The sequence below is a fragment of the Typopeltis vanoorti genome, chromosome 4 (assembly GCF_054136105.1).
Source record: "Typopeltis vanoorti isolate ZY-2024b chromosome 4, IOZ_Tvanoo_1.0, whole genome shotgun sequence".
NCBI lineage: Eukaryota > Metazoa > Arthropoda > Arachnida > Uropygi > Thelyphonidae > Typopeltis > Typopeltis vanoorti.
Window position 1 is genome coordinate 164786527 of NC_143552.1, and position 13660 is coordinate 164800186.

Consider the following 13660-nt stretch of genomic DNA (forward strand, 5'->3'; position numbering starts at 1 on the left):
TCTCCTTCTTCTTTCATGTCAAGCGTCTTCCAGTTTCAAAATAGGTCTTTCCATCTTCGTTTCTATCTTGTGCGGGCTCTTCTCCCTGTAAAACCTAAGAACCATCCTTAATCTTACTTTCCTTATTCCGATATTTACCATTCGGATGTAGTGGATGATGCCAGTAACAATCGCTCTTTGGTTCGAAAAACCCGGATTCGAGTCCTGTCTAAGATCGAGTAACCGTTATGAGGGCGTTTAAACCTAAAGTGGGTTAGCAGGTAACAATTTAAGGAATTTGTTATGAGAAAAGCATAAACCACCATGCCGAATGGATAATAGTTTTTCCCTTTTTTTCGTGGTTTACAATTCCATTATGGCGTGGGTGTTTGTGAATGTCTTAAGGCGGTGAATGATTTTTATCGTCTGGTGTGAGACCACCACCGCCGAGCTCATTGAGAAGAGATAGGGAAATTTTCACGTTTGGGCTTCTAGGTCACGGATCATTTAACCCGTACCCACTCCACGGGATCAAAACATGCTAGTGGGCTTCAAGCTAAAGGAAAGAAAAGAAAAATCTAAACGGTAAAACTTTCTCTTTAACAAGTGAACCTGCTGGATCATTTATCGTTTCCATAAAGTTGTACCATCGTTATGGGAAAATATTGCTTCGTCACGTGTGGCTGTGTATTGCAGTTTCCACTTCCACAAAAAGCAGTGGACTTCAAAGAGAAAAAAAAAAAAAAAAAAAAAAAACAGCACGTGTGAATCGAGTTCTTCGACCCAGGACTTAAATGGCCATAAAAACCAAAGATGGCGCTTTCGGATAAAATGCAATGAATAAGCTGAACTCTACTAGTATTTCATCGGCTTTTTAAGCTCAAGTGAAGCGGTGTAGTAACTTCTGTGGGTCATGCATTTTTTTTTCTTTTGCCTTTTTTCCCTCCCATTCATGAAATCACAAATTCGCATTCAAGGGTGAAACCGTAAACCTGAAAAATGTGAGACAAGAACCGAGGGAAACGACTCCAGAAATGAAGCATTGAAGACTGGTTTTTCCACGACGACAATTCTTCCACTCACTCTTTTCTGTGTCTGTTGGAATGGGTAGTTAAGAACAAAAAATAAAACATAATAATCATAAATTCTACGGTACATAAGCCAACGAGTGAGGAAATGATCGTAGACACTCATGACAAAAACAAACAAAAAAAAATAAAAGGAAAAAACGCCCTTTTCACCATCATACTCATAATTGACGAAACAGTCAGCATTTATAGCGCATTTGTGACATGTTGTCCTGTTTTGGGACTTATATATCTCGCCAGGTGTTCATTTTGTTTGTAATGGAATACCAAAACTGAAAAAAATTGAACCTGCAGGCGTTTTAAGCATTTTTCAAAAACTGAAACCTAAAAACTATTTTAAGTTCAATCGTTTTGATGGTGAATTTTGACTTGACATCAAGAATGTGATGAGAAACGAACCTCTTCGTGATTGTCAGTAATCATTCCTTACTTGATGACTTATGGCTTACAGACATAAATTTTCTTTCTTTTTATTTTATTTTTTTTAACTAGGAATGCTTTAAGAAATGTTTATGGCTGTTCAACAACCTCTCGTTTCTCTCAGTAGAAAACACGCTGCTTCAATGATGACCAGTGCCGTAACAAGGGCGTGGCGAAAGAGGCGCCCGCCACGGGCCAAGTAGGTTTGGGGCGCAAAACGTATAACATTTTTGTCATTTTGGTTAGGGGGCGCAAGTCAGACACTTGCCACAGGCTCTTCATACCCTCGTTACGTCACTAGTGATGATGAGGGTCAGGATTCTGGTCTGTTGCCCAACAGAAGAAGACTGCGCGTGTTCTGAAGTATCAGATTTCTGCTAAATGCAATGATCGAAAGACTACATCCCACATATGATCTTTCTCAGGTTAAGGGGCAAAAAAAAATGTTGGAAGTCAACGCTTATCATACTCATCAAACCATTTGGCTCGATGGATAGCTATGTTTCATTTCAGAAGACTTCATCATCTGTGAGTTGAAGATTAGCCCTGTGGGTTGCGTTGTACGTGGTATAAGAGAGTAGGGTGTAAGCTTCCCGAAAGGGAAGACATCCCACATATGATCTTTTTCAGGTTTATGAAAGCATGGACAACTAAACAAACTCTCTCTCGCTCGCTCTTCTGTCAATTACGAAATATATCGTTGTAAGGTTCTGCAAAATGTGTTTCGATGAACTGCACATCACTTCTCGGACTCCATGCGAAGAGAAGTAGTCGTAATGAGCAAAGACAATGCAACTGTCATTGTCCATCATTTATCGCTTTTATCCTTGTTACTGTAATATAGCAATAGTAAGTATTTATTAATTTTAATATGTATTATAGACATGAGTATATAAATATACTCCGTTTTGGTTAAAACTGAAGGTAAATTTGTCTCTACAGGCTTGTGGATACGCTCTCTTGGTTTTGTAATGCTAGACGGCCAGAAGAAACACTGTTATAGATTCGATTCTAGCCAACAACCAGAGGAGCTGATTTTCGAAATCTTTCTTTTCAGTTTCTGTTTCGAGGTTCGGGGAGTAATTCCCCCCAACACTCGAATTTTGAACTCTGTAACTCATGATTACGGGCTGTTTCCGCCAAAACTACCTGTTAGGATTCATGATTCAACAGTAGTCTACTATACTCTCGCACCAAAGTTTTTGAAATTATCGGTAACCTTGAACGCAACTATCGGTGAAGAATAAATGTAAGAACAATCTGCCTAAGAATTTTAAAAAGTTAGTGAGAACTTTTAAAAAAATCAACTATTTCCTTTAGGAAATAAAAGGCGTTACAGGGTTTATTTATTTATATTCATAAATGCATTTTTTAAATATTTCCCAATGAAATTATTCACAACTATATGCATGCAAGGAACCTTAAAATACCATTCTCACGTTTGGAAGCAACGTATCAAAAACCTCCTTAAAAATTCCTGGCAATTTCAGCGTGTCATTTTGTTGAAATCATCTGGATTCGAATTCTGTGTAGAACGCGAAGAATCTTTATCAGGGCTTTTCAGCTACAGGTGAGTTAACCGGTCTCGTACGGAGGTAGCAGAGTTCTTCCTTCCATTACCAAAATCAGAAAAAGGTTGGCCAGAGGAACATACGCAATTATCAGGTTCTTCGCCCTCCATTCCAAACAACACAGTTCCGCTGCTGATTTCCTATATATACAGTACTTGTATATAAATATAAATTTCCATTCAGGAAATTTTTTTCATCGAAATGCTTCCACTATGTACAGAATATTTTGTATTTACCACAAGCAGTAGTGCTTCTGTGAAATGCGTGTTTGTAATCACTCCAGTTGAGAAATTCTGGAAAAGAATGCCGTTATTTCTCAACAGGTATTAAATGCGTTTCACGGGGTTTAATTATTGTTTATGTGCCGGTAAGGAGGTCACTGCTGAATAGCAAAGCAGAAGTAGTTTATTCGCACTAATGAACAGCCAGTAATTAAAGAAATAACTCACAGATTACATCTCGTGCATAAATTAGTCTCATTTGAGAAACTTCCCTGTTGCGCGAACACTGGTGTCGAGAATGCTTTCATTCTCGAACACGTAAACATTACGGTTTCCAATTCATGGATGCGTTTGAAATAGAAGACATTCTTTCTTGGAATAATATTTCGCAAAGAAAATGTCGCGGTTTATTCGAAAAACAGAGTACCTCGCTTAATGGGCTCGCGGGCTACGCATGTTCGTTATTACATGGGACTCTCAAAAATATTTTCCTTCTGATAGATCAACAAATAAATAGTTTTTATTTTTATTATTATTTTTTTTTTTTTATCCAATGGCTCACTTACGCACAGCGCAAATGCAGTCCGCGTGCGTTTTGTTTATATGTACTGCGCCGTTTCATAAAGAAATATAAAGAAGCAGACGAAAGAAAGTGTGTGTGTGTGTGTGTGTGTGTGTGTGTGTGTGTGTGTGTGTGTGTGTGTGTGTGTGTGTGTGTGTGTGTGTGTGTGTGTGTGTGTGTGTGTGTGTGTGTGTGTGTGTGTGTGTGTGTGTGTGTGTGTGTGTGTGTTTTCGTTTTCCTCCCAGTAGTAACCCTACCAGGAGGTAATTTATTCCTACATGCTCCATTGCATGCAATGCTTATATTACATGTAGCTTACAAGTATATTAACATTCATATTTACATTTCTGTATCCTTATTCATATTTATATTTATATTTTTACGTTTTCCGACCTTTACATCCATATTTATATTTTTATATATACATATGCGCCGTTTCATGCAATACTAGTAATTTATGTTACTTTACAACGACTGGTAGTTGGTCTTATTGCAAATTTAATTAATTCTGAGTAATACTTTTCGATAAGTCTCTGGCCACTTGTCTCCGGAAGTAATGACGTGTCGTGTTAGTGGCATCCGGAAGGAGTCCAGTAGCTGACAGTCGTAGAGTATGTAGTCAACAGTCTGTTGAAGGTGCGGACAACAAATGCATGATGTGAATTCCAGGACATGGAATCTGTGTAAGTAGTGTCTTCCTTTTCCATGTCCCGTTAGTAGCGTGGTTAAACCTGGAGAAATGGCGTGTTTTTTTCAGCCGGAGTCTGCTTCTGATACTTGGCCAGAATTCTTTTGTTGATTAATCCGTATTTTGATGTTTTCCATTCTTCTTCTTCTTCCTACAAGTTTAGGCTTCTTTCTTGTGCAAGTGTTTTTATAGCAGATTTCGAGTACGTTTGGTAACTAACTTGTTTCTAGCCGTTCGTTTTTAGCTGCTTCTTTAGCCAACTGATCCGCTCTCTCGTTTCCTGCTACCCCACTATGCTCGTTCACCCAGCAGAACTTGATTTCCCATCCCGATAGAGTGAGATTCCAAACCAGCCTTCTTGTCTGTTCTATTAATGCAATATGGTTGTTCTGGTTTTTATGCCGTCTGTCGTGCTTCTACTGTCACTGTAAATTGTTGCTGTCTTTTGCTGAGAGGTGTTGAGTTTTAATTCCCGGAGATATGTAAGTGGCTGAACTATGGCAAGTTGTTCTGCTTGGTTGTTGGAACAGAGAGGATGCAGTCTAGGGCAGCGTTCTTGTATAATGGACTGTCTGTTGTATGCAATGAAAGAACAACCAGCTTTCCCTTGGTGTTGCTTCCGTCCTTGCATAAATGGAATTCGCTTTCAGAGCTTTCCTTCTCCTTCATATATGTTCTCTTTCCTGAGTGAGGCCATCTACTATAGTGAAGTGGGCGTGCGTAGCCATTTGGATCGATGTTGTGACTTTCATTATATCTTCCCGAAGTGACGTCATATACAAGAGATAATTCTTGTATTTTCAGGCAGATCGATGTTAGAGCTGCCTCGAAAGATATTGTCCTGTATCCTTTAATTATACGTATGGCTATAAGGCGTTGAACTCTGTTTGGCTTTAGTCGATTTTTCTTTGATTTTAGTGCTTGTTTCCAGGCAGGTGCAGCATAAGATATTAATGGTACTATAGCTCCGGTATATATTGTTTTCAGCGGTCGTTGGCCTAATCCTCACTTAATCTTTGCCGACTTAGCTAGGAGGTTTACAATTTGTAAACTTTTTTTCGGCAACATATGAGATGTGCTTAATGAAGGTGAATTTTTCATCTATTATCACTCCCGGATATTTTAGCTCACTGGTCACCTCGACAACTTCTCCGGTTAGGAAGACCGTAACAGGTTGTTTTGATTTTTTGCGTGAGATGTGGAGCACTTTAGATTTGGTGCAATTGAAGATAACTTTCTTCTCGCGTGCCCATTTTAAAGAGTTCTTCGTTGGCCGTTACTTCTAATTGTAAGCCGTCGCGTCCCCAAATCATTATCATCGGCGAAAGCTACGACTTTTGTTTCAGTCGTGAAAGGAAGTCTTAATAGCGAGTCGTACTGAATGTTCCAAACGCCTGGTGCACAGCAGGAGCCCTGCGGGCAGCCTTTTGACTTATTTCGTTACAGCGGTAGTTTTTAATGTCATGGCTGCTCTTCTGTCTGTGAAATCATTTTTTGTAAGTAGAGTAGGTTTTTTGGACATTTTAAATCTCTTAATTGGCCACCACAGCATCGAACGCTCCTTTGTGTGTGTGTGTGTGTGTGTGTGTGTGTGTGTGTGTGTGTGTGTGTGTGTGTGTGTGTGTGTGTGTGTGTGTGTGTGTGTGTGTGTGTGTGTGTGTGTGTGTGTGTGTGTGTGTGTGTGTGTCATTTCGTGATAATAAGCCAAAGCTCTTGTATTCTATCACTTAATGACGGAGACCAGTGGAAGGGAGATCTAAAATTCCAAAAAATAACGTCCTGTAATTATAACCCAAAGATTTCTGTTTTATTTCTGTAATTCTGAGATCACGCGATAAATAACCGAGATGTGTTTGTTAACCTACTATAAAGATCAAATAACTTTTTCCGCGTCGTTTACCTTTCGGAAAAATCATTTTTCCATTCCAAGGAATCGCCAGTTCCAAAGGTGCAAATTATCGGCAGAGTTCGCTCTCTTGTTTAGATCTACGAAGAAGAAGAATCTCTGAAGTGAACGGTTTCAATTTTCACTGGCAAGACAGAAAATCGTTGTTCACTTGAAATAATACCTTCGCGAGAGTATTTACGGAAGTCTTCCATCGCGCCTCGCGCAGTGTAGCGAACAGTGTTCATTCTCGATTGTTTTTTCTTCTGAAGGATATCAAATTTATGACGTGCTCTTTGTGATCCTAATGCCTGCCCTTTGATATTAAATTCGTTCCTTACTACCCTGTTTATAGATTTCTATTCATCGCCAGAAGCAGGAAAAATGAGCTGCTTTACAAATGGAGCATTTGTTTCGAAGTTCGCGAAAAGAATACCGTCTCACTGTGTCGCGTCTTTCATCTAATAAACCACTCAATGGATGTTGATGAAATTGGGTATGGGGACGGCTTATTCAAATATGTTTCTCGGTTTGAATTTTTACTAATTGGACAAGTTGATTTTCTGTTTTGCTGAACTCCATTGCAAGAAACGGTCTATTTAAAACGACTCTTCAAAGCTCAGCGGGTATCAACGATGCTCTTTTGTGCGAAAGACTTGGTTTTGGAATTCGGTCTGGATTTTTAACTATTTTCAGAATTTTACTCCGGACACTCCGGTTTTTCAACCCGCATAACAATCAACTAGTCAGAGAATAGATAGAATATGCACGTCCCCCCCCCACACACACACACACATTGTAAACAGACGAAATGTGCTAAAATGTTTTAAGCACTAGCACTGACAGGCCTTTTGCAGTAATTGATGCAGCATCCAAGCATTCAGGATGCTTCTTACATTGAATATTTTTTGTTTAAATCATTCATTTTCCACATTAAAAAAATACATATAATAAATGCAATGTACAGAAACAATGACCAAAAATCAGAAGCTACACAATATTTTCTTTTATTTTACATCGCTCTAACACAGGCAGAGCTAAAGTGAGTTTTCACAGCTGGCTGAAATAAAACCAGAACAACAGAATTTCCATTTTGTCTCTTTTTATTCTAAATAAATATTTTGAGGCAAAAATAGCATTAAGCAAAGGTGATTGTGTTCCGAGCGGAACACAAAAGTGATTACTTTTTTCTTTTCTTTTCTTTTTTTTTTGAAACTTTCTCAATTCAATTTCAAAACGCTGCTACGATCTTTGCTGTCTGTTCGAGTGCAGTGGAATCTGTCCACGCGAGTGTTGAGTGGTAGACATGCCCTTAAAATGTCATTCCATTGACGGAAGTGCTTCTTCGGGAAAAGAAAACAAATAGAATTGCAAAACAATCACATCGGGAGAAAGGAGAAATCTTACTTCAATCTCCAACGTCGGATCAAATTAGCGTTGATCGGTACTTTCTTTTCGTCAAGTTGAAAATAATACCGATGGCGATTACTGTTGATAATGTGATAGCGGGGGTCGTTGCTAATTCGCAACTTCATCGATCGGCTATTTTCAACCTCGCCAAAACATATTTCCAGAACTGGGTGGTTTCAAAGTGCAGCATAAAATTTAAGAGCCACGGGAATGCTCGTTAGGTGACGTAATAGTTACTAAAAATGAAACAGAATGGGGAGGGGGAGGTGAGTTAAAGCTGCCAACATGCTCTAAATATTCATTGTCGCGAAACGTGCTATCAAATTGTGATAAACTCAGAATTTGGTGCAAGCAAAGCAGTGCAATTCTCGCTTTATCTGTAATCGGAAATTACTCCCACCCCCTTCTTGTTATGACTTTGAAATCATAATAAGAAGATCCGAACAATTTACCAGTTAGTACAAAGTTTCTTCCTCTTCGTACTAACCCACATTCAGATGAAAAGTCGTTGCAAAGGTTTTTAACGTCTCAATCGCGATTAGAAATTTGGCAGTTCAAACGAATGATAACTGTTGATTCGCCCTCGTGAGGTGTACTCTCCGAGCTTTAAAAGAATGCTGATCTGAACGGGTTCGTAGGTGCGTAGAAGGGGGATTGATAACTCAACTAAGCGTGAAGTTTTGTATTTTAAAATCAGAAGTTCGAGTCTGCGTATTTCTATTGGCGCTGTGGTTGATGAGGCCCAGATGACAAAGGAATGCCAGTGCAGCGATGAATAGGAAGTTGAACTTCGATGCGCGCGTGCGAAAGTAGCAAAATAAGAAAACATAATGAAGAGCACTGCAAAAGTGAGAAGAAGAAGAAGAAGAAGAAGAAGACAAGTAGATAAGAAATTATTGTTTCAAGGTCTGGATCCACCAATATATATGATTACTGTGCTGCCTACGCTTCAAAGAGACGACAAAGCAGTGCAGAGATGAGAAAGAAAGATAATACGGAAGTGGGGAATGTCCGTTAAGATACAGACTGAAATTATGTGATTTGCAGAGTTCGATGGACTCTGCAAATCGCATTATTATAAATCTGGAAAGAAGAAGATATTGTTGAAAGGAGGCTTGCTGGATGGGTTTGGATGGAGGGAGTTTGGTATTATTTTTATATTTCGAGATTTTGGTAGAGGGGTGTTGATCCTTGTGCTTCAAAGTAGTTTACGATGCCTATTCCGGAAATTTTTTTTAAGATACGGAGAGTAAGGAGTGACTGATAGGCGTCCTACGTAGAGTGTGGGTCATTGATAATTCTCACTGTGAAGCGACGGAATAGCAACCGAAGGACTCCAACAATTTTCAATCTTTTTCAATTCCTTAGTTTCTTTTCTTTTGCTGAGATTACAACACAGTCAGTTTATGAACTCTTCCAAGGTTTACATTTCTTCATAGCACGTTTTTATTTTTTTTGTTTGTTTGTTTTGAAATGCGGTTAAAATAATTTCCGTAATTTCGTCTGTGAATGTCAATGACATTTTCACGGTTAGTGCAAAAATCTGCTAGGTTCTGTACAGTGGCAATTTCGGCATTTCGCTGTTCATATCGTAACTTGTGACGTGTGCATCAAATTCTTCTTCAAATCAGGAACAGGAAAATAAAATGCTACAGGAATCCTCAGAAGTTTAAAACTTTTCCGTGGGTTCCTGTATTTTCAGGTTCACGAGTAGAGATGATGATGGCAGTTGGGAGAACCATCAACAAACAAAACAATTGGAACTGCATCGCCGATAAAGGAATTTGTCCACGGACGAAATACAACACAATTCACGTGCTTCGTTTTATCTTGAGAGGAATTTCTGATCAAAGTAGTGCCGCTGCCTTTTGGTCCTTCTTATTCCCCAAATATGACTGGATGTCATTTTTTTTTCTTTCTAAAATTCAAGCTGGCACTGAAAGGAAGAAGAAATTCGTGACATTACGATCCACATTCCGTAGCCGATGGGATTCAAGACACGAGACGTCTGCAAATATTTTGAACTGTGATGCGAGCGAACACTGGGATCGCTCCGTCAAGTCGTGCTCATCGCAAGGGAACGAATTGATATCGAAACGGGAAAAATACAATCCCGTTTTTAAATCTCTCTTCAGATCTGTATTAAAATCACCTTAAAATTTTCAAATGCACCGATTTTATGTCATTTTTCCGACCCTCACCGGTTTCGTTGACACTTTTTGGTGATTCTTTCTTGTAACCACCGACAGGATGTTGATTCGAATCTCACTGGAGAATCAGTGGCTGCAACTGCGACTTAGTTTAAATAATGACTCGTGAAAACGTCTGTAAATTGAGCGGCCATGCTGGGTGTACCATTGCTGCATTTGTTTTCCACAACACCGCACCATCGGAGAAGACCGAACATCCATGAAATGTTTGACGAGGAATAAATTTGGTAAGAAAGTGGAAAAACTCGCAGTAACGACGCCCTTGTGTAGCAAATGTTTCGACAAACAACCTCATACAAAGGCGACACCCACCGAGAACTTTCTAGTTAAAAAACAGTTTGTGGTGAGGGGAGAACGGCTTAAAGATACGCACCTACTTTCCACATACCACGTGCAGTAAGTTATGACCCACCTTTAGATTGACCTAAAGGCGTAAGGCACAGCTTGGCTGACTCACATTAAAGAAATAAAGAAATTACTTCATTGAAAGTTGCGAAATGGTTTTATTATCCGACGAGTGGCAAATAACGCCCATCTGATTAGTTTTCCATTGCAGAATGTAAAGAAAAACAAAAGAGTTTAAAGTCACGATCATTTAAAGATATGAATACAATTACTTATGGATATACAAAATCTCTATAAGAATTGCTGTTGTGTGTGTGTGTGATTCGTAATAACGAGACGCTGGAAGTTTGTGCTTGCCAAAAGCACTTGAAAGTCAATCTGAAGATCATTACCTTCTGAAGTTTACGCGGCACAAACACGCTCTTGTGATTGGTTTTTCTCTTAACTCGCTCCAAATAGTCCGAATGGCAAAATATCTGGTGGTGATCGTGAAACATTTAAAGAAAACTCCGCCTCCTTTTGCCTTCCAGGCATCAAAAAAATGAATGCCTACATGAAGGTGTTTGTTTTGAATCTCCAGACTCTCTTGAGTGCGTCGCGCGGTTGAGTGAAGAGCTCCCGCAAGATCGCATCTCGTATAACAAATATTCGCGCTAATGGAATGAATTATGGGCGTGTAACCAATTGGATCTGCTTGTTTTTTTTGTTTTTTTATGAGAATAATAATTTCCAAAATAAATATTTATTTTTACGTCATCTGATTTTTTTTAAAAATCCAGATACTGCCTGTTTTGCTTAGTTTAGTAGGGAAACCTTCTTTAGTCTTAAGGTTCTTTTTAATGCGAACATCCATAATTCATCTGAGGTGCATCTCGTGTCAACTTGATAAGCGGATTATTAACAAAATTTGAAGGTTTCTTGAAGATAAACATTCGACTTTTTTTAATGATGAAAAAAAAATCACAACTCGACTATCGCTAAACACTGAAATCACAACAGGGAAGTTGGTTGATTGACAGCCGAAGCAACAAAAGCTCCCACAAAACAGGAAAGCCAACCTGTTTTGTGGGAGGAAAAACTCGAGTTTCCAGGGAGAAAAACCTTTCCACCACGTAAAAAGATTCTTAGATCCTAGACAGGATTCGAACCCGGTGAGCAAGAGAGAAAGGAAAGAATAAACGCGAGGTCGCATGGATGAATTGTATCATATCTTAGTAAAGTGCGTGGCAAAGAGCTGCTCTAAAATATTTATCAATAAATATTGTCTCTAAAACAAACACAGTTTTTCCCTACTGAAAAACAAAAACAGAATAAAAAAAAATAGTCAGAAAATGGCTGGAATAACAAGAGACCATGCGAAGGGGATTAAGGGTCCTAGCAGAGTAGTAATTAGGTTTCTCTGAAACCAGTTCAATTTTATTTAATTTTTTAATCCAGCCGTTTTGTAAGCCTGTCTTACATTGGCACTTAGAGTGGAATAAGAATTACATAAGGCGCAAACCCTGTTCTAGAAATCATGAGCTATGTGAAGCCTCCAATAGACGAGGTGATTGATGATCTCACACCGGGTGATGAAAGGCTCCAAATCCTTTAAAAGCACATTCACAAACATCCCTGGCGGAAATCGACCCACAGTGTGTTTGGTTGCAGACGCGATCCACTCGACCATCCGAGTTCACTGATGATCACTGGTAAACGATTCCTGTTGAATTCAAGAAGCAGATCGACTTCGAACTTTCTTTGGGCAATGCAATATCCTCATATTTTTCTCACATTTATACAAAACCTGCCGACACCTCCTCGACAAAAACAACTCCGTTCCTGATACTTGATGCCGCAGAAATAAACGTGATTCTTGAAGAGAATTCAATCATGTAGGAAACGATGGTCTAGCTCTTACTGCTCATTAACAAAATCATTCTCGTTACTTTATCATTACAACTCATATGCTGTGTGTGTGTGTGTGTGTGTGTGTGTGTGTGTGTGTGTGTGTGTGTGTGTGTGTGTGTGTGTGTGTGTGTGTGTGTGTGTGTGTGTGTGTGTGTGTGTGTGTGTGTGTGTGTGTGTGTGTGTGTGTGTGTGTGAAGTTCGTTGTGTTGAGGAACTTCTCTAAATGCTCTTATGAAGTGCACGATATGAAACCTGTCAAAGAACATTCTCTGCACTTACCTAAAATATTCCAAGTATTGCCCGAAGATGTTTTTGTTTCTCACGCAAGCAATTCCTTGTTATATTTTACTTCAACTCGTCGAGAATTTAGAAGTTTTTGAGCATCTTCTCGGTTGTTATTCGATATATCAACTAGCCCAGGAGATAAGTACAAAAGTCCACGATAAGTTCCTTTATATGGCGAGGGAAATTAGGTTACTGAGAGGGCCACTTGTGTATAATAGCAGGCGAGAGACATCTTCGCTCTGGAGAGAAATAATTTGGCAATATGTAGCTACCTGAAATGCCGGTGAAGTCGCGAGTTAGTTTGCCAACATTCGTAGCCTGGGGAAGATATTATTGCGACCACTATTATTATCTACTCGCTCTTGTCCTGGAGGCTTTATAAACGAAGTGTTGATGGGCGAGGAATCTGATATCGAGTTTTGTGTCTGCGAGATTCTGCTAAACATGTAATTGTTAAATTGGACCAATAAGAAAAGAAAAAGTTCACGTGTTCCCCTTTCTCACTAAAATGAGACTGTAATTAACGATATCATCTGTAATTCTGTTTTCCTATTATCGGTTGTGTTTTTAATAATTATTTATGTTTGTAGTATTTACTACAAACATAAATAATTATGTTATCAAAACATTAGTATTTACTTATGTTTTGATCAGGGGCGGCTCGTGCATAGGCCTGACGAACTACAGCATCTCCAATTTTTCTCGATATATAAATATATTTATTAATTTATTTATATTTGTTTATAATATTTAATTTTATCAGCAACAATCCTATACAATTCTCTTATTTTGTATAAAAAATAATAAAAATCCATCTTGTAGCACTTAGGAGGGCGAAGGACGTTAGCAGCACTGTGTTTACCACAGTGTCCTATTGCTACGCGCGCAAGCATGTGCACGTCATAGTGAGATGCGAACTGTTAGCGTCATGCGGCACTGTCCGTCGCGCAGTTCCACTGTTTGCGCCAGTAGTCGAGTGTTTTCGTATTGCTTATCGTGTTTACTCCGTCTCTTTAAATATTTGGACATTATAATTAAAGACATAACATTTGTTATAGTTCTTATTTTAGAACATTATTGGTGTTATTGACAATATTATCGATATT

The 13660-nt window shown here is 38.9% G+C and overlaps 1 protein-coding gene across 1 annotated transcript in view; it reads right to left on the reverse strand.

Moving 5' to 3' along the window:
• The window catches only part of Ypel (Yippee-like), a 349317-nt gene extending 336464 nt beyond the window's left edge, over positions 1-12853 (reverse strand). Inside the window, exon 1 of the mRNA XM_090392078.1 lies at positions 12549-12853. The gene's annotated coding sequence lies outside the window, so the exon portion shown is untranslated. The remainder of the gene's footprint in view (positions 1-12548) is intronic.
• Between the last annotated feature and the right edge of the window lie 807 nt (positions 12854-13660).